Consider the following 27,809-nt stretch of genomic DNA (forward strand, 5'->3'; position numbering starts at 1 on the left):
GGCATGCAATTAAAACTGTTGCAAAAAGAAACACCAAAGGCAACGCTTTTAAACCATTGTCTTTGTGACTAACGAAACTACAACAGCTTAAAACCATTGACTATTCAGTTATGGTTTTAAACCGTTACATCATAAAAGACAACGGTTTTAAACTATTGCCTATTCAGTAACGGTTCTAAACCGTTCTTTAAAAATTGTTGTCAAAACCGTTCTCTATGCTAGTAACTATGGCAACGGTTTTTTAGTTGTCGTTGCCTTAGATAAAAAATCGTTGCCTTTGAGCATTGGTAACGGCCGCATATACCACATGTGAAAAATCGTTGCCAAAGCGTTGCCTAGGGGTGCATAGACCCGGCCCGGCCCGGTCCCGAACACTTTAGGAACTAATTTGGAGTGATTTCATCGGGTTTAAGGTCGGGTACGGGTCTCAAAAATAGACCCGGTCATTATTTTGGGTCGGGTCCGGGCCATAGTTCGGGTCACCCAAAGTCGGCCCGGTGGCCCGGTCATCATACACAATTAATATTTTGTGTTATTAGTGATGGATCATGACTATTCTTACGTGGAATTTAAGTATTGTAAACTTTAATATTTTGTGTTATTAGTCATTATAAGACTATAAGTTAATGTTTTATGTTTAGATTTTAGACTAATACATAAGATTGTGTTATTTGTATTGATTTAAATATTTGGTATTATTAGACAATATTAGTATTGATTGTGGTTATGCTTTAATTTTGAAGAATGGTTGGTTCTTGTTATATTTTTCTAAGTGAATTTTACCATGTTAACTAATGGTTGGAGCCTTGGAAATTTGGATATTTTTACATGCTAGTTTACAAGAAGGTATCAACGTAATGTAATGTTAACGGCCCGGTTTTCACCCGGTTTTCACCCGGTATAATTGTGGCCTGAAAGTGTATTGGTTTCATCGGGTCTAGGGCTGGATTCGGGTCTAATAAATAGACCCGGTGTATATTTCGGGCCGGGTCTGGGTTACATCAAACCCGGCTTCACCCGGCCCATGTACACCCCTAGCGTTGCCTAGGTTTTAGGAATGGTTTTTCGATCTATGGCAACGGTTTTTTACCGTTGCGAAAACCCTTATTTGTTGTAGTGTTTGTATGGTTGAAATTTTGGATTTTTTGAGAGCATTTGTTAAGATTTAGTTCGTGGTTGCTGAATTGTACTAGCGTGTGAAATTATGGCCATCTGAATTAGGATTACATAACAATAAACATATATAGAACTTTCTTTTGTCTAGGATGTCACATTAAATAGGGTAAAGATTTAGGAAAAAAAATGAGTGAATATCTCTAAACAATTTTGCAAACTTCAGTAGAATTAAATGACATTCTCTCATTTGACATGATGGATATAAGATTGTAGAATGATTAGCATTTAGCATCACTGAGTGGGTTTGTTTTGCAAATGAGGTTTCCCAGGCTTATTTCTTGTTGGATTTTTCATCATAGTTGGAATTTAAGCTGCCAAGGGGTTCAAGTGGCTTCTAAACAAGTTGAATATGTGTTTAGAAAGAGGTAATAACTCTGAAAACTGTAGAATAGATAGCCCCGAATGCTAGGAAGGGCAGGATTGTTTAAATGGATAGAGTAGATAGCCCCCAACGCCAGGAAAGGCAGGGTTGCTTAAATGGATGCCATTTGGAACTCTCATTGCCAATGTATGAGCTACTTGTGTGATGGTTGCCCTTTCCACCGTAAAGGAAGTAGTAAGTTTCAATTTTGCTACTCTGTCTCCCAGTGCTCCAATATTTGCTGCATTTGCTAATCTCTAACCTAATAATAATAATAGGATTACAATTAAATTAGATACCAATGAAAAATTGTTACAATTGTGTCTAGATACATTAGATACCAATGAAAAACATTATGCAGATATTACTGAAGACCAATTTGATTTTCACTTATACTGTTTGAGGAAAATGACTTTGCATACTTATGTGAAAATGCTTAAATTTCAAGACCGGTTGCACTCACGTGTTTATTTTGAGAAAGCAGCAGCTGGAGCTATCAGGTGAATGTCATGTTTTCTTTTGTTGGTTTATTACAATTATTGTTATATTTATTAATGTTGTTCATGCTTTGGCTAACTGGGTTAGCACATGTGGAAAGCCCTACACTACACTTCCTATTTTTTAATAGTGATATCAAAACTATAATCAAATTGCGGAACCAGATATATCTCAATCATCTCAATGATCTTCTTTAAGTAACCCTTCAGAAACTACTTATACTGCCATATCTGTTACCCATAATTCGAACAGCGATAATAGTCATACTACAGAATTAGGGTAATTATAAATTGTTAATTTAATTTATTTGGTTTGGTGTGCAGAAAAAATAAATCAAACATCTTGACCCAAGGAACAAATAATTAAGTCCACACATTGTGGTCTATCATAACTAAACCAAAGTCTATCACAAGTCCATGAACCAAATATGTGGAAATAAAGAAATGAGGCCAAAATCCTTCAAGCCTCATACGGTTATCTACTCCCACTTTCAGATACTTGAACCCCAAATTTATTTCAATTAATTTCCTTGAAGCTTCCACTGAAAGCCAAAAGTCGTCTCTTCTCTCTCTTCTCTCTTTTCACTTCGGTCACATCATTTAGCAAGAAAGAAAGAAAGAAAGAAAAGAAACTAGGAGAAAATATGGTGAGGTTTGTAAGAAAAAGCCAATGAGAGGTAAAAGGCAGTGAGTTAAATTAGGAGAAAAAATCATAAGATATTTCAGAGTTTCTTTGTACATCTTTCTATTTTGTTTCATGATCCTGTGGTGATTTCTTTGCAAGTTGGGTTAGCATTTGGCTGTTGAAAGTTAGGTTGAGTCTTAGTCAAATTCAGATTGAGTTAGAATCTAGATTTGTCCCATATAGGATTGGGTAGATCCTAGGAAAGACATTGATGTATGTAATGTGTTGAAAAGGCTAGTGAAATTCCATCATAATTGTGATGGAGACTGGATGTAGGCTACATTGCACTAAGTAGTTGAACCAAGATATATCTGGGTGTTACTTCTTCTTCTCTACTTCACTTCTGTTTCTGTTACTCAAGAGACAAAATAAAAATGTCTCTCAACTCGATATGAGACAAAAGTAAAAACATCTCTTAAGTTTCCTTGAAAAAGTAAAAAGTAATATTCAGCAGAAAATAAGGCTAAGATTCAACCCCCTATTCTCTCAGCTGCTAATAACCATCAATTGGTATCAGAGCATGGTCTCAAAGAGATCAAGCTTTGTAGTTTTGAGGAAAGATCCTGATGGCGAACAACAACGGTTCCAATGTGGTGACATACACTCTGATAGAAGGGCAATCCAACAACAGACCTCCGTTCTTCAATGGAAAGAACTACAGCTATTGGAAGGAGAGAATGAAGATATTTGTTTAGTTAGTATATTACAACATTTAGAAGATAATCTTGAATTGTCCCCAAGTCCCAACCAAAACAGGAGCAGATAGTATAGTCATTTCTAAGACTGAGGCCAAATGAAATTATGAAGATAAAAAGAAGATAGAATTCAACGCCAAAGTTGTCAACATGCTCAACTGTGCTATTAGTTTCGAGGAATACGAAAGGTATCAACCCTGCCCTTCCTGGCGTTGGGGTCTATCTACTCTACAATTCTCAGAGTTATTACCACTTCCTGAACACATATTCAGCTTGTTTAGAAGCCACTTGAACCACTTGGCAGCTTCAATTCCAACTATGATGGAAAATCCAACAAGAAATAAGCTTGGGAAATCACATTTGCAAAACAAATCCACTCAATAATGCTAAATGCTAATCATCCAGCAATCTTATTTCCATCATGTCAAATGAGAGAATGTCATTTAATTCTGCTGAAGTTTGCAAAATTGTTTAGAGATGATTCACTCCTTTTTTTCCTAAATCTTTTACCCTATTTTATGTGACATCCTAGACAAAAGAAAGTTCTATATATGTTTATTGTTAGGTAATCCTAGTTTAGATGGCCATAAATCTTGAAATGTTCACACGCTAGTACAATTCAGCAACCACGAACCAAATCTTAACAACTGCTCTAAAAAAATCCAAAATTTCAATCATACAAAAAGAAAGCGAAAGAAATAAAGGATGATCAAGGGGAGAGAATGAAACATGCACTATTCAACCAACAACCAGACAATAGCAACTGAGAATAAGTTAAGATGCCAGTCTAGGGCAGCATCAAAGTAATTTGCTTAAATGGCATAGATTTAGATACACCGTCCACCCACCTCCGACACATGGAAATAGAGCATATGCACTTGGAAATTTTCAATGATTTCTTACATACGTGCAGTGACACAATTTTATTAATTTGTTTGTTATAATTTTTAGTCTCATTGACCACAACAAAAATCGAAGGCCATCTGCATGTCCACACATATAAGATCTCAAGCAATAACGTTAATTTGGGAAAAATATTCAAAATCAGTCTCCAAAAATTACTACAGCTGTAAATATGATACAAAAGCAATAACGTAAAATCAGTGATCCAAGTAAATATTAGAATCATCGATCAATAAGGGGCTTATTTAAATCAACTACAAAGTTCTGTGCCATCATCTTACTATTGAATATGGACAAAGGATTTGGGTTGAAATTTGGGAGAATTTGGTTTTGAAACTAAGGCACTTCGAAAAAAAATAAGAAAAACAGAGAATTGAAAAAGAGAGTGAAAGCATACTTTCTCTTCTTCCTCCCAACCTCAAACCTTCTTCTTTCTACCAATGGTGCGCCTCTTGTGCAAAGAATTTCTAGAAATATCTAAAACACAACAAACAAATGCATTAGGTACGATATTACAATTGAATTATGTGAAAGCATAAAAAAATTTGGCAGGTGCCGTGGAAGCTACACTGGGAAAGGGCTTCTTCTTCTTCTTCCTCTTTTCCAAAAGATAATTTGTTTCTTCTTCAAGATCAAGTTGGTACAACTTCTTTAAATCAATTATTATAAAATGAACAATTTTAAGAGAATTATTACAATGATTTATAGCAATATTTAGATCAGAAACAAAATAAATGAATTAGTTAACAATTCAGCATCATCTCAAAATACAAGGAGAAGGAAATATGAAAAAGACAAAACAGGAGAACTGACGATGCAGAGACTCACCAACGGACTACGGTCTACGGACTACGGTCTACGGCGACGTCTCGAAACCAGAAGACTACGAACAATGACGTTTCCAGAGAAGGCCGCGACACATGGAGATGCCGGCGAGTGTGACTGAGACGAGATTCGAGTGAGACTGAAAGAGACTATAGTGGGCTTGTGTGAGAGAGAAGAGAGAGTTTCAGTCTGAGAATTGAGAGAGACGTTCTTTGAGAGAGATGTAAGAAAACCCAAGAAAGATGAAGAAAACTAGAACAATTCTTTTGAATTTTTTTTGTTTTTTAGATGTGTTCTTTTTTTTGTACGAATGAACATAAAAAATTAGGATTTATGGAGGAGTATAAGTATGATTGACTATACATGAATAATCAATCCGATGTTGTTTTATTTTTAAATTATTTAAATTTATAAATATAAGTTATCTCAATTTTAAAATTTAATTAATTTAAAGAGATAGATTTTGTCCAACATAAAAAAAATATTTAAATTTTTTTATAGAATTAAAAAATATTTTTTATTTTTATTTAATTAAAAAAATATTTTAATAAAAATGATGATATAATATATATTTTAAACAAAAAAATTAAATACTTATATAAAAAATTTGTACATAGCTAATTATTATTTGTCTATATTTTAAAAATATTCATACATTTAAATTTATCATCATAACAAAGCATGCACCTTTCATAAATAGAAATCGCAACAAACAATTTCTGGATTTGTTAATTTCTTGATTTGTTAAATAGTTTCTAATGTAAGAGGTGTCTCCTTAGATTTTGGAAGAATCCAGTATCGAAAACGCTGAGACGGAAGTTGTAAGTGAGCTGAAGTGTCTACTAGAACTTTGAGAATGATTAAAAAATTTGCTCACCAATTTTTATTGGTAAGATTGTGGTAAGTTTTCTTTCTAAAATTAAGTTATTTGACTTGGAAATGGTAATATGTGCTCTCCATATTTGGTTTGCATCTGAGGTGGTAAAATCTAATCAATATTGGTTTCTAAGCCAATATTAAGTCTCCCAAATCAAAAGATGAGTCTGAATCTCTTAAATTATTATTGGTGTCAACGTTGGCTGGTCTGAGTGGTGACCAAAACAAACACGAACTGTAAACTAGACTATATGTTAATTCTTATATTTCATCCATCTTCCTGTCGCCCCAAATCATTGTGTATGCTTAATTTGAAAGTTTGATTGCTTCAATTTTTTCTGTCTCTTGCTTCCATCTTTCTATTTCATATGGGCTAGTGGTGGTTATCACGTGTAATATGTTGTGATCACTGCAGGCAGGTTGCAAGTTTCTTATATTTGCGCACCATCAGCCAATGATAGATGCGATACATGAGTGCCTTATTGTAAGACCATTTCAATTTTACTCATTTTTTTTTTATATTGGAAATTATAGACACTTAAAAAACTGTTGAAATTTTCCAGAAGAAAAAAGTGGGTTGCATCCGGATTGATGGAGGTACACCCGGTGCATGAAGGCAACAATTGGTTAGATTTTTAGGAAAAGGATTATATCAAAGCGGCTGTGGTATGGTGGTATTTTTCGTTGTGCATTTCTTACATGTGTTTCCGTTATAAGCATCTTTTCTATTGTATGGGTTAGTATTTGTGCTTGAGATAATGATTTCATGTGACACGTTATCATGCAGCTATCCATTAAAGCTGGGGGAGTTGGATTAACTTTAACTGCTGCAAGCTTTGCAGAACAATCCTGGACTCCAGGTGACCTGATTCAGGTCAAAGATCGTGCTCATAGAATTGGCCTGGTATTCTCACACTCATTAAGTAGAAAGGAGAGAGTTGTTACTAGTTGCATGACAACATTAAGAAAACAGATAATCTCAAATGAAAAGAACTCTCACATCTAAATTTTTGAGTAGCAAAGACAACATGTGCTCTTCTGTTTTTTTTACTAGTTAGTTCTTGTTTGCAGGTCTCATCAGTAAATATATACTAGTTGTTGGCAAATGATACTGTTCACGACATCATATGGTAGGTTTTGGTATAGCATTGACTTAACATTTATTATGCATTGATGATATAAATTTTTACATCATAGGGATGTGGTGCAATTCAAACTGGATAATTTGGGGCAGGTACATTTCTACATCTTCTTGAACTATCACATGTAATGCAAAATGTACATAATGCTTAGCTTCAAGGTTTCCATTCTGGTTTATATTCATATTTTGTCAAGATTTATACTCAAGTAGTATTTGAGAGTTACTTTTTGATGTTTTTGAGAAACCATTCTGAATTTTAGTTATTGAAAAATCAGATGTTAGATGGCCATGAGAACACCTTAGTTGTGCCAAATAATCAGCCATTGAGTAGCCCTGCAAAGCATACTACTATTGAGCATAGCCCTTCAAGGCAGAGAACTCTTGACCAGTTTATCAGAAGATGTGATAACGTGGATAGGTCAGAAGTCGGAACATCAGCCTGAACCGAAACGGCCCTGTCAGTCATGACTAGCAAGATATGCAAAATGGATTTCCATTTTCGCAGATACGTGGCCAGGGGCAAGTGAATCGGAACTTAAATGTTTATGTCTACATGCAGAACCAGATGTGCTTACATGGGGAATTCACCTTTGACTACTCAAATGCCTTTTGAAGCTGAAATCCGTTGTACAACAAATAATAGATTTTGAATAGAACTGATTACACTAAACTATGTTGCTTGTGCTGGAGATAATGGTTTGGTTATGTGAAATATGTGTTGGAAGAAAATGTTGATAAAGTCACCCATCATATTTTAGGTTTCCACTTATTGTTCTTAACTTTTTGCTTCCCTATCTTTTGTTTTAGTTTGGGGCTCTGTACAGAGTAATACATTATCATATATGAATGAGACTTGTAAATTTCTTTACTCCATATGTATGTATCATTATATTTTGTAGCAATGATCATCTTTGAAAGAATAGACTCATAGAACCCCTCTATAGCACTTTGTTTAAAACTGACCACTACATTAGCTTATTTTGTTTAGGAACATGACCTATTTTGATGCTAAAAAATCATGTCAGGAATGACATTAAAAAAAATTAAAAATAACATCATTATTTTCCTTCAATCATTTAGAAACTTGATTTGAATTTTTATAACCCACACGGAAGATTATTTTTCCTTTATCATCATTCTTATTATTTTCTTGTTTTCTTAGTCAAATCAATAATGTAATCAATTGATATTATAAATATGACTCAAATCAAATTTTTAAACTAAATTTTTCAAACAAGAGTCATTCTAACTTTGTGAAACTTCAATTAATTATTTAAAATGCATCATGTATTTTGAAAGTTGAAACAGAACGCAGAGGTAATTTTGTATGATGAGCTAAAGAGAATATAGACACAATTCAAGCAAGGTCATATTTCTGAAAGACATTAATATTTAATTCATTGTTCATTCATAATCTTATTGAAAACGACTAAGGATGATAACAAGCCACAAGAAACAACAAGAAATGTTACTATGACAAAGTTGTCCTGTGCTGAAATCTTCCTCCCTTAGTAGGTGGCCAAACAAACGCGTGGCGTATACGATCAGAAAGCTTGGAGCTCTTCATGGTGTAGGCACTCTTCTTATGGACAGTCACTTGTAAGAAATCTCGCTCCATGGGAGGAGCCCCACCCTCAAGTTGCAATGCTGCAAAGTCCACTGACAGTGTGAAAACTGAGAAGCATAGCGCCGATAAATTAGATATGGAACCATGTAGACCTCCAAAGAGTATTGCACACAGCTTCCCGTTGCCAAGGTCAACAAAATTGAACCTGAAATCTTCTCCCACACTGGGATGAATACCCTCAAAACACTCATCAAGGTATTGATATAATGCAACACGGCCATTCTGGGGGTTAACGAGAATGGCCAAGACCTTGTGCAAAGGTGCCTCAGGAGGACATTCATCCACATACTCATTTGTGATGCAAACGGTATAGTTGCGGCTGCCAAGACCCGGAAGGGACACAGAAATGTACGGGTGACAAATAAAACGACCGTAGTTATCACCGGTAATGATCCTATCCTTTATAAAATTCGAAAGATTGTTCTCAGCCGGCTCAGTCGTCCAATTCTCTTTTATGGGGTCGAAGCGGGCCAAACAGGTGTCTCTATTTCTCCTCGATGAAAGAAAGAGGTTGTTGTCGAGGACGAACATGTTATATCGGAAAGGTGGGTCGCTGACGGTCGGAGGAGTGATTAAGGGTTTCCAAGTTCTAGATCCAGAACAAAGAACGTAACAGTCAGGTGAATATTTGACCTTGACCTGTGATTTCATACAGAAGTAAACATCGCCGGAGCCTGGCGTGTTTGCGATGAATGTTTCGTCAAAAGGGAGCGGTGCATCATCCAGTGGTTCCGCACGCTCAAAACTGCCCTCCCCAAATTTGAATTCGTAGATAGGCCAGGAGTCCTTCGCAATCCCCTTTCTACCCTTTTTACCCGGGTCCCCGGACACCGCCATATAGATCTTGGAGTCGAACTCGAAAGGACACAAATCACGCTCTGGAAGTTTCAAATCCAAATCGAACTCGAACTCTGGTGGAGGCAAAAAAGTCCAATCTTTGACATCAACTTCTTGTTTCTTTAAATTGCTTAATTTGATCACGAACAACTTTTTATACGACATGAGGCAAATGCACGCTTCCTTCGCCATTTTAACCTGCTCCGTTTTTCGTTTTTTTGACACAGCAGCATCCAATTCCGCCATCACTCTCTCCAATCGAACGAGATCGGTAGTGCTGCGGCAGCAAAAAGCTAGGAAAGCACTGGAAAGTTAAAGGCTGTGAGGTCCCTCAGTGAAATGCCTGCCACATAAGGATGGCGGCTTCTTGATCCATGCAAAAAGAATAAAAACACGGTTTTGCTAGGAGACAATATTTTTTTAAAATAATGGGCTTTTGAATGGACCAATAAAGTAAAAAGTTACTCCATCTCAAATTCCTTCCTAAATTTTATGGATAATTATATGCACATATACTTAATTGAATATTCAGCAATTGTTAACTGTGCATGAGTAAATCGAATAAAAAAAAATCATCTAAATCATCTGTATATCTATTAAATTTATTCACATTGTTTAATTTTCTTATTGTCAACTTATACTTTTTTATAAAAAAGGATAAAATATATTTGTTCAGCTAAAATTTGATAAAAAATTTAAAAATATTTTTTAATTTTATTTATTTTAATTTTATTTTTAAATTTTTTTGTATTAAATATATTCTTAAATAATTAAATTTTTAAAAAAATTTAGATTAATCCATGCACAACAATTATATTTAATTTATTTATGTTAAAAATTGTTCTTATGTAATTATTATTAAATTGATTCTAAATTGTTAAAAAATTAATTATTAAAAGTATATGAAAAAGTATAAGAAAATAATAATGATGGCAAATAATGTGAATAATGAATTTAAAAAGAAAGATAAATATAAAAATTAAAAATCAGATTTTTAATTAATTATTTAATTATAAATTTTAAAATTTAAAAAATTAGAATTGATAATTATACACATTCGTATTTGTTGGATTAAAAAATTAACTAACAAAATTTGATGATGACAAATATTGTGTTATTGGGTTAAACACCCAATTAAATTCTAATTGTTTTAATCTAAGTAATACAGGCCCAAATGATTTTCGTTCTTCTTCATCTCACCACAGAAGAAAGAAAGGGATAAATGGAGAAAGTGTTCTATGATAATTATTGTTGTGAATCAAAGGCTAAAATTATTTTTTGAGGACAAAGCACGTGCTCAAGGGTTCAGATTTGAGATTACCATTGAAACATTTCTCTTTGCTGATCTGAGGTTTTCGGTCAAGCAAAATGACCAGCTTTAAAATCCTTAATTCGGGAGTTAATTGAAGAAAGTGAAATGACAAGTCTAAGAAGTATATAGCTCGAAGAGTTGACTCAGAAGAGATCAATACATTATCTAAGAAAGAGATACAAAAATAAAAATCTTCATCTTTCTGAAGACAAGGAGAGTGAACTTAATTTTGAGTTTGTTTTGAAAAATTTTTCTATGAATAGTTCATCAATTTTGGCCAGTATTTTCTAAGTTAAAAAAGTATTCTGCCAAGATAAAAACTGACCGCTACATTAGCTTATTTTGTTTAGGAACATGACCTATTTTGATAATGTTAAAAAAATCATGTCAGGAATGACATTAAAAAAATTAAAAATAACATCATTATTTTCCTTCAATCACTTAAAAACTTGATTTAAATTTTTATAACCGGGATGGAAGATTATTTTTGCTTTATCATCATTCTTATTATTTTCTTGTTTTCTTAATCAAATCAATAATGTATTCAATCGATAATATTATAAATATGACTCAAATCAAATTTTTAAACTAAATTTTTCAAACAAGAGTCATTCTAACTTTGTGAAACTTCAATTAATTATTTAAAATGCATCATGTATTTTGAAAGTTGAAACAGAAAGAAGAGATAATTTTGTATGATGGGCTAAAGAGAATATAGACACAATTCAAGCAAGGTCATATTTCTGAAAGACATTAATATTTAATTCATTGTTCATTCATAATCTTATTGAAAACGACTAAGGATGATAACAAGCCACAAGAAATAACAAGAAACGTTACTATCTTCTTCCCTTACTAGGTGGCCAAACAAACGCGTGGTGCATATGATGACCAAACTTGGAGATCTCCATGGTGTAGGCACTCTTCTTATGGACAGTCACTTGTAAGAAATCTCGCTCCATGGGAGGAGCCCCACCCTCAAGTTGCAATGCTGCAAAGTCCACTGACAGTGTGAAAACTGAGAAGCATAGCGCCAATGAATTAGATTCGAAATCATATAGACTTCCAGAGAGTATTGCACACAGCTTGCCGTTGCCAAGGTCAACAAAATTTAACCTGGAATCTTCTCCCACACTGGGTTGAATACCCTCAAAACACTCATCAAGGTATTGATATAATGCAACACGGCTATTCCGGTGGTTAACGAGAATGGCAAGGACCTTGTTCAAAGGTGTCTTAGGAGGAGGTTCCACCACATATTCATTTGTGAGGCAAACGGTGTAGTTGCTGCTGCCAAGACCCGGAAGGGACACAGAAATGTACGGGTGATAAATAAAACTACTGTAGTTACCACCCGCAAAGGTGTCTATGAAGTTCGAAAGATTGTTCTCAGAGGCGGGCTCAGTCGTCCAATTCTCTTTTATGGGGTCGAAGCGGGCCAAACAGGTGTCTCTATTTCTCCTCGATGAAAGAAAGATGTTGTTGTCCAGGAGGAACATGTTAAATCGGAAAGGTGGGTCGCTGACGGTCGGAGGAGCGATTAAGGGTTTCCAAGTTCTAGATCCAGAACAAAGAACGTAACAGTCAGGTGAACCTTTGACCGGTGATCCCATATAGAAGTAATAAACATCGCCTGAGCCTGGCGTGTTTGCCATGAATGCTTTGTCAAAAGGGAGCGGTGCATCATCCAGTGATTCCGCACGCTCAAAACTGCCCTCCCCAAATTTGAATTCGTAGATAGGCCAGGACTCACTCGCACTCCCGATTCTACCCGGCGTCCCGGACACCATATAGATCTTGGAGTCGAACTCGAAAAGATACGACAAAGGATTTGGAAGTTTCAAATCTAAATCGAACTCTGGTGGAGGCAAACAATTCCAATCTTTGACATCAACTTCTTGTTTCTTTAGATTGCTTAGTTTGATCACGAACAACTTTTCATACGACACAAGGCAAAGGCACGCTTCCTTCGCCATTTCAACCTGCTCCGTTTGTCGTTTTTTTGACTCAGCAACATCCAATTCCGCCATCCCTCTCTCCGATCTAACGAGATCGGTGGTGCTGCGGCAGCAAAATGCTAGGAAAGCACTGGAAAGTTAAGGGCTGTGAAATGCCTGCACATGAGGATAGGAGCTTCTTGCTCCATGCAAAAAGGAATTAAAAAAAATGATAAAATATATTTGTTGCGAAAGTCACTCAAATACGTTTAAAACGAATATTTTTAAATAATTAAAATTTAATATTATAATTAATAAAATTATGTTATTTTTATCAAAATTAGATTAAATAAATTGATTTGGCCAAAAAATTAATAAATTATATTTTAAATTGGTCTAAATTAAATTTTTTTTATAAAAAATAACTACAATATTCCTATTATAAAAAAAACTAAAATACTATTATTATTATTATTTTTTATATATATATATATATATATAATTTGAAAACCCCTAAATTTTAACCTCTTTTTTTTTCTCTATGTCGTTATAGAGTTAAGATTTAGAATTTTTAAAATTAATATTTATTTATATATATAATAAAAATATTTTAGTCATTTTTTATAATAGAATTATTTTAGTCATTTTCTATAAAAAAGAATAATAATTAAGATCAGTTCAAGGTTTGGTTTATCGATTTTTCGGCCAAATTAATTTATCTGATCTAATTTTGACAAAAATAACAGTATTAAATTTTAATTAATAAAAAATATCTTTAAAAAAAAGGCGTTTTAAGTATTTTTATCTAAATGGTTCCCTTTGTTGCCGCTAAAATTTGACAAAAATTTTAAAAATATTTTTAAAATTTATTTGTTTTAATTTTATTTTAATAATTTTGTTTAATTTTTTTATAATAAATATATTCTCATATAGTTAAATTTTTTTAAAATTTTATATTAATCCATGCACAACAATTATATTTAATTTATTTATGTTAAAAGTTAAAAGTTGTTCTTATATAATTATTATTAAATAAATTTTATATTTTTAAAAAATTAATTATTAAAAGTATATGTGAAAGTATAAGAAAATAATAATGATAGTAAATAATGTGAACAATAAATTTAAAATAATAAATTAAAAATTAAAATTTAGATTCTTAATTAATTATTTAATTATAAATTTTAAAATTTAGAAAATTAGAATTAATAATTATACACATTTGCACTACATACGGTTACTTTCAATTTTACCATAATCTTTCAATTTCTTGTTCATGCTCAAAATTTGTCGTCGTCAATCTTCGGTCCACTCCCAAAATTCGTCGTCGGTACCGGAGACAGCCATTCCGATGCATCAAATACTGTCATTTTTCCTAATGCTGTTCAGCCGCTACCCTGTGCACGCCGCCGCAATAATCTCATCCTGCGCCACTGTAACCCCTATAGCCTGTCGAGCTGATGCACCCCACCCCAATACCACTGCAACTTGACCGCGCACCGCTGTCTCTCCGCAGCCCATGCAGACGCAGCCGTGAAGAGAATCAATCTCGTCTAATTGGATAAGAGTAACTATAAGTTATCATATTTTCCTTTTTTGCACTTCTTCCTACAATATCTAGATAATGAAATTAACAGAGAATTTTTTTATCAAACTTATACAACATATTACTACTCATAGCCAATTTAAAGAAAGTAATTTTTTATGAAGCTTATTTAATTTATCTCTATAACTTCCTTTTCTATTGAAAATTTTATATTTATTACAATTCAAATAATTTCAAAAACCATTATACTTTACAAATCTATCTCTATAACTCCCTAATTCCTCGCATGCAGATGTTCATTTTACATAAAAAAAAGACTGGTTATTCTCATTGCAAATTCATTATTATATTTTTACATATAAAAAGAATGTTCATTTTACATATAAAAGAGATGGTTGTTCTAGTTACATATAAAAGAGATGCTTATTCTTATTGCAAATTCATTATTATATTTTATTTTACATATAAAAGAAATGAATGTTCATTTTACTTACAAAAAAATGATTGTTCTAGTTGCAAATTTAGTGGGAGGCTGGTGGGACAACAATAATACTAGAGTTTTGAGAATGATTAAAATTTTGAAAAGACAAGGTAAAAGAATTCTTTTATTTCAATTGGGTGAAAAACTCATAGAAGACATTCAAAGACCATTAATGTAGTTTTGGTGGGGTCAAAAACTTGATGAACGAAAATTATAGTGGATCAGTTGGGACACATTGTGTAGACCAAAATGTTAAGGAGGTATGAGTTTTAAAGATCTCAAAGCTTTCAATCTTGCGATGTTGGAAAAACAAGGGTGGCGATTTCTTATAAAACCTTATTCACTGGTTACAAGAGTTTTTAAAAGTAAGTATTTCAGACACTGTGATTTCTTGAAAGCTGGTGTTGGGAATAATCCTTCATTGGCGTGGATAAGTCTACTGTAAGGGAGAAAAATTATTGAACAAGGAGCAATTTAGAAAGTAGGGAGACAGAGCTCAATAAACATTTGGGAAGCAAACTGGGTTAACAACGAAGGACCTTACTAGCCAAACCACACATTCGAATTCAGCCAAACCTCATTTGGATTTCTCAATTGATGACAGACACAAGAGAATGGAATTCTCAATTAATTAATAATTGCTTCCCAACAAAAATTGCACAGTCAATTCAAAGTCAAGATATATGAAGACGGTAATAAATTGATATGGAGCAAGGAAAGAAAGGGAGCTTACTCAGTCAGTTCAGATTATGGAATTGCTTTCTAGTTATACCATCCTCCAATTGAATTTTTTGCTAAAAGATTTAAGAACAAAGCTCTATGGAATTCTGTATGGGACTTGGAGACGCCAGAAAAAGTGAATGTTCATATGTGGAAAACGCTCCATGGAGGGCTCCCTGTCCGATTGAAACTGCACAGAAGAATAGCTACAATCTCTGAAATATGTCCTCGCTGCAACCAAACTCCAGAGTCAATTATGCACTGCTTCGTCTCTTGCCCATACTCGAAAGTTATTTGGCAGCTTGCTAACATGCATGGAGGAATTGGGAAGGAAGATGATGAGGCTTTTTGCACATGGTGGATGGAGGTTATAAGGGGCCGAACAAAAGATCTAATACTCGAATGAGGAGTAGTTTAGCAGCAACCTGCTATGGAGAATATGGGTAGCAAAAAACAAATGGATTTTTGAAGAAAGAAAAATGGCACCTTAAAAAGTATGGAAAGAAGAAGTGGAGCTTAATGAAGTCTATCGTTTTAAAACCAAGCTAATGCAGTAGCACTAAAGTTTTCTTTTTTCTCTTAATGTTTGTTTTATCATTTGATTTTTGGGATGACCCTTTCTATTCCTTGTGTGCATCCTGTAAAGACTTCTTTGTACTCATTTTCTCAATGAATGCAATTCTATTTTAGTTAAATAAATTGGATGATTTTTTTTTATCTTTAGTGGACTAAAAAATAGATTAATCTCTATATATAACCAATTAAGGCTTACAAATCTTACAAGTCCTTTACCCTCAAACGTACCTCTTGTGGCATCTGTCTTTCATGCGTCTCTTTAACAGAATATTAAATCAATCCAAATTAATTAACGCGCGAATATATAACTTCCAAATTTTAAAAGATTTCGTTTCTTTTTTCGAGTTTCTTGCCAAATTTCTTCGATATCCTTACGTGCGTATATCATTGGTATCTTCTTCGTCATTTACGTGAGTTTCTCTCTCTATACTCTAGCTTCATTTTTTTTCGATTTTCATGGTTTCTGAAATCAAGCCTTGAACTCGTTTTGAAGATAATGGATGATTCAACTTCAGATTGTCAGCTGAATCAAAGCGAAGTGAATTTTGAATTTGAATTGAACGAAGTTCTTGAGATTTGATTTAGTTTCAGTTAATTATTGAATCTAAATTTGATGCAATTAGTCGTTTATGATTGTCTAGTTGAATAATCCGTGAACATTAATTGTGAAATTAATGCATGAACATAATCTGTGAATTGAATCTAATGTACTAGTTTTAATTAATTTTCTACATTTTATACCAAATCCATTATACAACAAATAATAGATTTTGAATAGAACTGACTACACTAAACTATGTTGCTTGTGCTGGAGATAATGGTTTGGTTATGTGAAATATGTATTGGAAGAAAATGTTGATAAAGTCACCCATCAGATTTTAGGTTTCCACTTATTGTTCTTAACTTTTTGCTTCCCTATCTTTTGTTTTAGTTTGGGGCTCTGTACAGAGTAGTACATTATCATATATGAATGAGACTTGTAAATTTCTTTACTCCATATGTATGTATCATTATATTTTGTAGCAATGATCATCTTTGAAAGAATAGACTCATAGAACCCCTCTATAGCACTTTGTTTAAAACTAACCACTACGTTAGCTTATTTTGTTTAGGAACATGACCTATTTTGATGTTAAAAAAATCATGTCAGGAATGATATTAAAAAAAATTAAAAATAATATCATTATTTTCCTTCAATCATTTAGAAACTTGATTTGAATTTTTATAACCCAGACTGAAGATTATTTTTCCTTTATCATCATTCTTATTATTTTCCTGTTTTCTTAGTCAAATCAATAATGTAATCAATCGATAATATTATAAATATGACTCAAATCAAATTTTTAAACTAAATTTTTCAAACAAGAGTCATTCTAACTTTGTGAAACTTCAATTAATTATTTAAAATGCATCATGTATTTTGAAAGTTGAAACAGAAAGCAGAGGTAATTTTGTATGATGAGCTAAAGAGAATATAGACACAATTCAAGCAAGGTCATATTTCTGAAAGACATTAATATTTAATTCATTGTTCATTCATAATCTTATTGAAAACGACTAAAGATGATAACAAGCCACAAGAAACAACAAGAAATGTTACTATGTCATAGTTGTCTTATGGTAAAATCTTCTTCCCTTACTAGGTGGCCAAACAAACGCGTGGCGTATACGATCAGAAAGCATGGAGATCCCCATGGTGTAGGCACTCTTCTTATGGACAGTCACTTGTAAGAAATCTCGCTCCATGGGAGGAGCCCCAACCTCAAGTTGCAATGCTGCAAAGTCCACTGACAGTGTGAAAACTGAGAAGCATAGCGCCAATGTATTAGATTTGGAACCATATAGACCTCCAGAGAGTATTGCACACAGCTTCCCGTTGCCAAGGTCAACAAAATTGAACCTGGCCTCTTCTCCCACACTGGGATCAATACCCTCAAAACACTCATCAAGGTATTGATATAATGCAACACGGCCATTCTGGGGGTTAACGAGAATGGCCAAGACCTTGTGCAAAGGTGCCTCAGGAGGACATTCATTCACAAACTCATTTGTGAGGCAAACGGTGTAGTTGCGGCTGCCAAGACCCGGAAGGGACACAGAAATGTACGGGAGACAAATAAAACGAAAGTAGTTATCACCGTTAATGAGCCTATCCTTTATGAAGTTCGAAAGATTGTTCTCAGAGGCCGGCTCAGTCGTCCAATTCTCTTTTATGGGGTCGAAGCGGGCCAAACAGGTGTCTCTATTTCCCCTCGATGAAAGAAAGAGGTTGTTGTCGAGGACGAACATGTTATATCGGAAAGGTGGGTTGCTGACGGTCGGAGGAGCGATTAAGGGTTTCCAAGTTCTAGATCCAGAACAAAGAACGTAACAGTCAGGTGAAGCTTTGCCCTGTGATTTCATACAGAAGTAAACATCGCCGGAGCCTGGCGTGTTTGCGATGAATGCTTTGACAAAAGGGAGCGGTGCATCATCCAGTGATTCCGCACGCTCAAAACTGCCCTCCCCATCCCCAAATTTGAATTCGTAGATAGGCCAGGAGACACTCGCACTCCCGATTCTACCCGGGTCCTCGGACACCGCCATATAGATCTTGGAGTCGAACTCGAAAGGACACAAATCAAGCTTTGGAAGTTTGAAATGGAAATCGAACTCGAACTCTGGTGGAGGCAAACAATTCCAATCTTTGACATCAACTTCTTGTTTCTTTAAATTGCTTAGTTTGATCACGAACAACTTTTTATACGACACGAGGCAAATGCACGCTTCCTTCGCCATTTTAACCTGCTCCGTTTTTCCTTTTTTTGACACAGCAGCATCCAATTCCGCCATCACTCTCTCCGATCGAACGAGATCGGTAGTGCTGCGGCAGCAAAAAGCTAGGAAAGCACTGGAAAGTTAAAGGCTGTGAGGTCCCTCAGTGAAATGCCTGCCACATGAGGATGGCGGCTTCTTGATCCATGCAAAAAGAATGAAAACACGGTTTTGCTAGGAGACAATATTTTTCTAAAATAATGGGCTTTTGAATGGACCAATAAAGTAAAAAGTTACTCCATCTCAAATTCCTTCCTAAATCTTATGGATAACTATATGCACATATACTTAATTGAATATTCAGCCATTATTAACTGTGAACGAGTAAATCGAATAAAAAAAATTATCTAAATCATCTGTATATCTATTAAATTGAACATCTGATATATTCATTATTCACATTATTTAATTTTTTCATTGTCAACCTATATTTTTTTATAAAAAAGGATAAAATATATTTGTTCAGCTAAAATTTGATAAAAAATTTAAAAATATTTTTTAATTTTATTTATTTTAATTTTATTTTTAAATTTTTTTTGTATTAAATATATTCTTAAATAATTAAATTTTTAAAAAAATTTAGATTAATCCATGCACAACAATTATATTTAATTTATTTATGTTAAAAATTGTTCTTATGTAATTATTGTTAAATTGATTTTAAATTGTTAAAAATTAATTATTAAAAATATATGAAAAAGTATAAGAAAATAATAATGATGGCAAATAATGTGAATAATGAATTTAAAAAGATAGGTAAATATAAAAATTAAAAATCAGATTCTTAATTAATTATTTAATTATAAATTTTAAAATTTAAAAAATTAGAATTGATAATTATACACATTCGCACTTGTTGGATTAAAAAATTAACTAACAAAATTTGATGATGACAAATATTGTGTTATTGGGTTAAACACCCAATTAAATTCTAATTGTTTTAATCTAAGTAATACAGGCCCAAATGATTTTCGTTCTTCTTCATCTCACCACAGAAGAAAGAAAGGGATAAATGGAGAAAGTGTTCTATGATAATTACTGTTGTGAATCAAAGGCTAAAATTGTTTCTTGAGGACAAAGCACGTGCTCAAGAGTTCAGATTTGAGATTACCATTGAAACATTTCTCTTTGCTGATCTGAGGTCTTCGGTCAAGCAAAATGACCAGTTTTAAAATCCCTAATTCGGGGGTTAATTGAAGAAAGTGAAATGACAAGCTTGAGAAGTATATAGCTCGAAGAGTTGACTCAGAAGAGATCAATACAACATCTAGGAAAGAGGTACAAAAATAAAAATCTTCATCTTTCTGAAGACAAGGAGAGCGAACCTGATTTTGAGTTTGTTTTGAAGAGTTTCTCTGTGAATAGTTCATCAACTTTGGACAGTATTTTCTAAGTTAAAGAAGTATTCCGCCAAGATGAAGAACTCAATCAGAGTCAGCTGAATCCGGTTCAACTTATAGCAACAGAAGCTGTTGATGCATTAATCTCCTTCATATTTTACAGTTTGTATTTTATTTTCAATGTATATCTTTCTGTAATTTCTTAAGAGCTAAACGGCTGAAAGAGAGAAATCAAGAAAAAGCCTATGAGTGACAAAAGGTTGAGTGAAACACTTGAGAGAAAAGTTTAGAGTGATTTCAGATTTTTTTAGGTGGTTTCCTATGTCTTGTGTCTTGTACCTGTGAGGTGCCCATTTTTAAGTTGAGTTAGCACTTAGAGTAAAAAGTTAGGTATTAGCATAACCAAGTCAAGTTAGATGAGAACTTGAGAGAGAAAGGATTGAGTTAATCCTAAGAATTGGTGTATATAATACTTTAACTATAGTGGAAATTCTACCACTGTTGTGGTGAACAATGGATGTAGGTTGCATTGCACAAGGCAACTGAATCAGGATACATGCCTATATTTCTCTTTTCTTTCTCTGAGTTATGTTTTATGATATTTATGAAACAAAGCGGAATTGTCTCATAAAGTTTTCGCTGCACAGTTCAAACAGATTCTAAGTAAAAGTTTGTTATTAAAGCCTTAATCTTTAAAGTAAAAGAAGGTCATAGATTCAACACCTCTTCTCTAAGCCTTCTATAACCTTCAGCACTACGTACGGTTACTTCTAATTTTACCATAATCTCCCAATTTTTTGTTTGCGCTCAAAACTTGTCGTCGTCAATCTTTGGTCCACCTCCAAAACTCGTCGTCGGTACCGGAGACCGCCGTTCTGATGCATCACCCCGCGCCACTGTCCCCCTATAGCCAGTGTTGATGCCGCTGCACCCCACGCCAATACCGCTGCAGCCTGACCGTGCGCCGCTGCCTCCGCAGCCCGTGCAAGCACAGCCGTAAAGAGAATCAATCCTGTCCAATTGGATAAAAGTAACTATAAGTTATCATATTTCCCTTTTTCTCCACTTCTTTCTATAATATCTAGACAATGGAAGTAGCAGAAAAAATATATTTCTTTTTATCAAACTTATACAACATATTGTCACTGCTCATAGCCAATTTTAAAAAAGTAATTTTTATTAAGGTGATTTAATCCATCTTTATAACTTCCCTTTCTATTGAAAATTTCACATTTATTACAATTCAAATCATTTTAAAAACCATTATATTTTCAAATTCAGCTTTATAACTCCCTAATTCCTTATATACGGATGTTCATTTTACATACAAGAAGAGATGGTTGTTCTTGTTGTAAATTTTTTATTATATTTTATTTTACATATAAAAAGAACAGAAAAGTTCTGCATACAAGCTATTAGGGCTTGTATGCTTTACAAGTTAATTAATGAATAAAAACCCAAAACGCGCTGCAAGGGTTACGTCCCATACATGCGCTATATAAAGATCCCGCGTATATATAACTACCAAATTTAAAAGATTTATTTCCTTCTTCATTCTCCTTATTTCTAGATTTGCTCGTTCTCCTTATTTCCTTCTTCGTTCTTCTTCTTCTCGTTCTTCTCTCTCTGTAACTCCAACTTTGTTTTCTATTCGATTTTTTGTTTTCCGAAATCAAAGTTTGAACTCGTTTTGAAGATAATGGATTATTCAACCTCAGATTTTCAGCTTAATCAGGGCAAAGTGGATTATGAATTTGAATCTAACGAAGTTCTTGAGGTTTGATTTACATACGATTACTCTGAATTTTGTTGCAGTAATTTGTATAATATTGTGTAGCAGAATAATTCGTGAACATTGACTGTGAAACTAACGCGTGAACATAAATCTGTGGATTGAATCTAATGTATTAGTTTTGATTGATTATCTGGAATTTATAGCAGACGCTCGGGTGTATATCAGAACTTTTTGGGTGTATTTTTGCGGAAAGTGTGGGTGTATTTACAGTTTATGACTTTTTCTGTTATTTTAGCTTAGTTGTTGTCGTTCGGGTGAATTATATCAGACATGATTGGGTGTGTTTTTAGTTTTTGACATGGTGTATTCTGCAACATGTGTATTTACAGTTTATTATTTTTTGTTATTTTAGCTGAATTGTTATCGTTCGGGTGTATTATATCAGACATGATTGGGTGTATTTTTATTTTTTGTCATGGTGTATTCTGTAGCCTGTGTATTTATAATTTATGGCTTTTATTGTCATTTTAGTTGAGTTGTTTCCGTTCGGGTGTATTATATCAACAATAATTGGATGTATTTTTAATTTTTGACATGGTGTATTCTGCAGCCTCTCTCTGTTGTTGATGTCCAGTTTGTTCCCAAGGTTGGAATGACATTTACCATCCTTGAAGATGCTGGAAAATTTTACAGGAACTACGCCAAGGCTGCAGATTTTTCTACAAGAGTTCGGAGTACAAATAGGAAGGAAAACAAGATTAAGAATCAATTGATTACATGTAGCAGAGAGAAAAAATAAAAATCTAAAATATCTCTGACCGAGAAGACGAATCCGACAGCCGATTTAAACTGTCCTGCAAGAATTTATATACACACATTGAAGGATGTTGGTGTTTGGATCATTTCAAAGGTTGTGCTGGATCATTCACACCCTTGTTGTCCAAGTAAAGCAGAGATGCTCAAACAGCACAGAAAACTAAGCAGAGATGCTCAAGGACGTGTTATGAATTATCAGTTCAGGGTACCAGCAGTAGCGAATAACTCTTTGGGTGTATAGTTACAGAATATGGGTGTAAAAGCACTGTTGTTTTTGGTGTATTTTTGTGAATTTTCCTATGTTTCACATTTTACATATATATTTCACAATATGCTGTTTATGTTATAAAATATTGTTTGTTTTTTTATTAGGGTTTAGGGTTTTAGGTTTTAGAGTTTAGGGTTTAGGGTTTTAGGGTGTAAGGATTTAGGGTTTTAGGATTTTAGGGTTGTTGAGTTAAGAAATTAACTAAATTAATTAGTGATGACAAACATTATTTTTGGCAAAATAAATAATTAGAGTTGTTAAATTAATAAGTATACATTGCTAATTATTTATGTTATGTTGCAGGTCATAATTTAATTTTAGCAGCCCAAGTTGAATGAATAAAACAAAGCCAATGGGCTGAATGGAAAATGTGAATAAAGACAAGCCCAAGTCATTCTTATCAAACAAAGAAGCATAGCAAGGCACCACGGGCCAAAAAAAAGAGAAGAACCCGATCCAAGCTTGAAATTGTTTTCATTTTCCCACCATCTTGCTCCAACCAAAGCAACGTTCCTCTCCTCTCTAATCAAGCCACATCAAGACTTCAGTAAAGTAAGAAAGAGAAAGAGAAGAAAAGCTTCCTCCATAAGCCAGTAACCAAAGAAGCAAGAAAGAGAAAATCTAAGCTTGAAGCACAGAAGCTAAAGCAGAAAATCTAATACAAATCAAGCTTAAGAAAGGTAATCCATCTCATCTTGCATGCATCAGATCTTCATCCTTTCTTCCCTACTCTATGTTCTATCCGAAAATGGCATTCAAAGAAAAAGTTGATCTCTGTTCTTCACTGCTACAAATCCACGGTCACAAGAGATTCTTGGGGACCAAGTTGCATCTCTATGGTTCAGATTTGGTTGACCATTGGAAAACAATTTCGGTTACTCCTTCATGGCTTTCGGTCAAGTTGGAAAAGTCAGAAGGAAATGTTCTACTTTGATGATTGAGAAGAAAAAGTGAGCTTGTGGGTTGGTGAAGCTCAAGGCTCAAGATGTTGACCTTGGAGAAAGAACCAAGGAACATGCAAGGAGATAAAAAGAAACTTGTTGTTCATTCTGAAGCAAGGAGAGATAACCAGTGAACTTGAGATGTTTGTTCTGAGAGAGCTCTTTGAAGAAGTTTAACTAACTGGACAGTGTAACCTATTCAAAGGTGCATTCCGCCAGTATGAAGAACTAAATCAGAGGCTTGCTAATCTGGTTTTTCGCATAGCACAGAGGCTGTTGATGAAGTCAATCTCCTTCATGTTTTTCTGATTGTGATGTACTTTTCTAAGCTTATCTTTCTGTAATTTCTTGAGAGAAAAGGCATTGTGAGAAAGCTTGAGAAAAAGCCAAGAGTTGAAAAAGGCTGAGTGAAACACTTGAGAGAAAAGCCTAGAGTTATTTTCTGATTTCTTTAGGTTGATTAAGTGTCATGTATCTTGTACCTGTTGGTATCCTATTCTTAGTTGGGATAGCACTAAGAGTGAATAGTTGAGTGTTAGCATAGCCAATGTCAAGTTAGGTTAGAACTTGAGTGTGAAATTGGTGTATGTAATACTGTTAACTATAGTGAAATTCTTCCATAGTTGTGGAGGAGACTGGATGTAGGTTGCATAGCACAAAGCAACCGAACTAGGATATATGCTGGTGTTAGCTTCTTCTTCTCTGTCATGTTCTGTTTTCTGATATTCATGAGACAAAAATAAATTGTCTCATAAATTTCCGCTGCTGAGTTCAAACAGAATCAGATTTGTAACTTTGATTAAAAAGGGTCAAAACAGCAACTGAAAAGGAATGCATAGATTCAACCGCCCCTTCTCTAAGCCTACCACAACCTTCAATTGGTATCAGAGCTAAGGTCTCAAGAATCAAGCTTAACCGCTTGGAGCAAAGATCCAATGGCAAACAACTTGGGCACAACCACAATTGCCTACACCCTCATTGAAGGTCAGTCAAACAACCGACCACCTTTCTTCAACGGGAAGAACTATTCCTACTGGAAAGAAAGGAAAAGGATCTTCATCCAATCCATAGACTACAACCTATGGAAGATCGTTGTGAGCGGTCCAAAGATCCCAACAAAAACAAGTGCTGATGGAGTGGTGACTCCAAAAGAAGAAGCTGAATGGAATGAAGATGATAAGAAGAAGATAGAGCTGAATGCTAAAGCAATCAACCTTCTTCACTGTGCTATCAGCTTTGAAGAATACCGGAAGGTGTCTAGATGCAAGACAGCCAAAGAAATCTGGGAAAAACTCCAGGTTACACACGAAGGTACTAAACAAGTCAAAGAAACGAGGATTGATATGCTGCGAAAAGAGTATGAGATGTTTAGCATGAAGGATGGAGAAAGCATTGATGAAGCGTTTGAGAGATTCTCAATCATAATCAACAACCTTGATGCTATGGGTACAAACTATGCAGAACAAACCTTGGTGAGAAAACTCCTTAGAAGCCTCACAAAAGAGTGGGAAAACACTGCCACTGTCCTAACCGAGAGTAACAACATAAGTCCCATAACCTATGATGAGCTGAGAGGAAAACTCCTTGCCTATGAAGCCACACACACAAACACAGACTCAAAGAAAAAAGGGAATAGCCCTTAAGTCACAAATAGAACCGAAAGAGAGTGAGTCAAGTGATGGTATTTCAGATGACGAGCTTTTGTTTTTTGCTAGGAGATTTAGAAGGATGTTGAAGAGCAAAGGCAAATACAAGGGCTCAAGTTCAAAGGAGCACAAGATAGACTTGAGCAAGGTGACATGTCATCATTGCAATGAGGCTGGACACTTCAAGTCAAACTGTCCAAAGCTCAAAAAGGAGGACAAAGGAAAGAAGGAAAGGAAGAGAGTACTCATGGCAGCTTGGGAGGATCTTGAGAATGACTCAAATGAAGAAGAAGAATCAGAAGGAGATAACAAAGACTGCTTCATGGCTGGAAACAACAATCTTGATGAGGTAAATTATTATGATTTGACCATTGAGGACTTGCATGCTATTATTGATGATCTTACCTTAAACACCTCAAAACTGCTTGACAAATACAATGAATGCAGATCTGAAAGAGATGTGCTAAGAGCTAAAAATAATTTTTTAAATGAAAAAGTGAAGGAAACTGAATGTGCTTTGGACATCATTGAAGAAAACAGATTTCTAAAATCTGAACTTGAAAAATTAAAAGGAAAGCACATTGTGGATCCTTCTCATGAGTTGATTGCTGAAAATGAAAGATTAAATGATAAAATTAAAAGGCTGAATGGTGACCTAGCAAAATTTGCTCAAGGTTCTAGTAACTTGGACAAATTACTTGCAAGTCAAAGACCATTGTTTGAAAAATCTGGTTTAGGCTACTGGTGGACGAAATTGTGATCACTAATATTGGCTCTTTGGTATGTACACAAAAACTATTGTGGCTCTGGTTGAATTCACAACTCCGTTCAACTAACCAGCAAGTGTACTGGGTCGTCCAAGTAATAAACCTTACGTGAGTAAGGGTCGATCCCACAGAGATTGTTGGTATGAAGCAAGCTATGGTCACCTTGTAAATCTCAGTTAGGCAGATTAAAAAGTTATGGGTTTCGAAAATTAATAATAAGAAAATAGATGAAATAATAAAAAAGGATAAAATACTTATGTAGATTCACTGGTAGGAATTTCAGTTAAGTATATGAAGATGCTGTATGGCCCAAGGACGCCTGCTCTCCTATTGCTTCAACTCAATCCTTCTTACTCCTTCCCATGGCAAACTGTGTATAGGGGTTCACCATCAGCGGTGGCTACTTTCAATCCTCTCGGGAAAATGGTCCTCTGCGGCTGTCACTCGCATGGCTAATCGTCTGGAGGCATCACCCATGGTTGATGGCTACATCCCATCCTCGCAGTGAAAACTATGCTCACGCACTCTGTCACAGCATGGCTAATCACTGGTTGGTTCCTGCGCCTACTGGAATAGAATCCCTTGATTCTTTTGCGTTTGTCACTAACGCCCAGCACTTGCAAGTTTGAAGCACGTCACAGTCATTCATTACCAGAATCCTACTCGGAATACCACAGACAAGGTTAGACTTTCCGGATTCCCAGGATCCTACTCGGAATACCACAGACAAGGTGAGACTTTCTGGATCCTCATAAATGCCGCCATCTATCTAGCTTATACCACGAAGATTCTGTTGGGGAATCTAAGAGATACACATTCAAGCTCTGTTGCATGTAGAACGTAAGTGGTTGTCAATCACGCGCGTTCATCAGTGAGAATGATAATGAGGGTTATTTACTCATCACATTCATCATGTTCTTGGGTACGAATGAATATCTTGGAATAAGAATAAGAGAGATTTGAATAAAAGAAAATAGAACTTCATTAATACTTGAGGTACAGCAGAGCTCCACACCCTTAATCTATGGTGTGCAGAAACTCCACCGTTGAAAATACATAAGTAAAAGGTTCAGGCATGGCCGAATGGTCAGCCCCCTCCATGATCAAGTGACCGAATGAATAATGACTTAAAGTGGTCAAAAGATAATTAATACAATAGTTAAATGTTCTATTTATAATAAACTAGCTCCTAGGGTTTACATGAGTAAGTAATTGATGCATAAATCCACTTCCGGGGCCCACTTGGTGTATGCTTGGGCTGAGCTTGATCAATCCACGAGCTGAGGC

At 34.6% G+C, this 27,809-nt stretch overlaps 2 long non-coding RNA genes across 2 annotated transcripts; one reads left to right on the forward strand and one right to left on the reverse strand.

Annotated features, from left to right (window-relative positions):
* Nucleotides 1-1,109: 1,109 nt before the first annotated feature.
* On the reverse strand, nt 1,110-5,375 carry LOC130945745 (uncharacterized). Its single transcript, XR_009072212.1, has 3 exons — nt 5,146-5,375; nt 4,715-4,794; nt 1,110-1,799 (listed from the first exon to the last, which is right to left on the reverse strand). It is a non-coding gene; the product is annotated as an uncharacterized LOC130945745 (long non-coding RNA).
* A 942-nt stretch (nt 5,376-6,317) lies between these two features.
* On the forward strand, nt 6,318-7,944 carry LOC130945512 (uncharacterized). The gene is made up of 5 exons (XR_009072199.1): nt 6,318-6,502; nt 6,582-6,684; nt 6,806-6,922; nt 7,090-7,252; nt 7,435-7,944. It is a non-coding gene; the product is annotated as an uncharacterized LOC130945512 (long non-coding RNA).
* The last annotated feature ends 19,865 nt before the right edge of the window (nt 7,945-27,809 follow it).

The sequence above is a fragment of the Arachis stenosperma genome, chromosome 1, assembly GCF_014773155.1.
Source record: "Arachis stenosperma cultivar V10309 chromosome 1, arast.V10309.gnm1.PFL2, whole genome shotgun sequence".
In the NCBI taxonomy this organism is placed as follows: domain Eukaryota; kingdom Viridiplantae; phylum Streptophyta; class Magnoliopsida; order Fabales; family Fabaceae; genus Arachis; species Arachis stenosperma.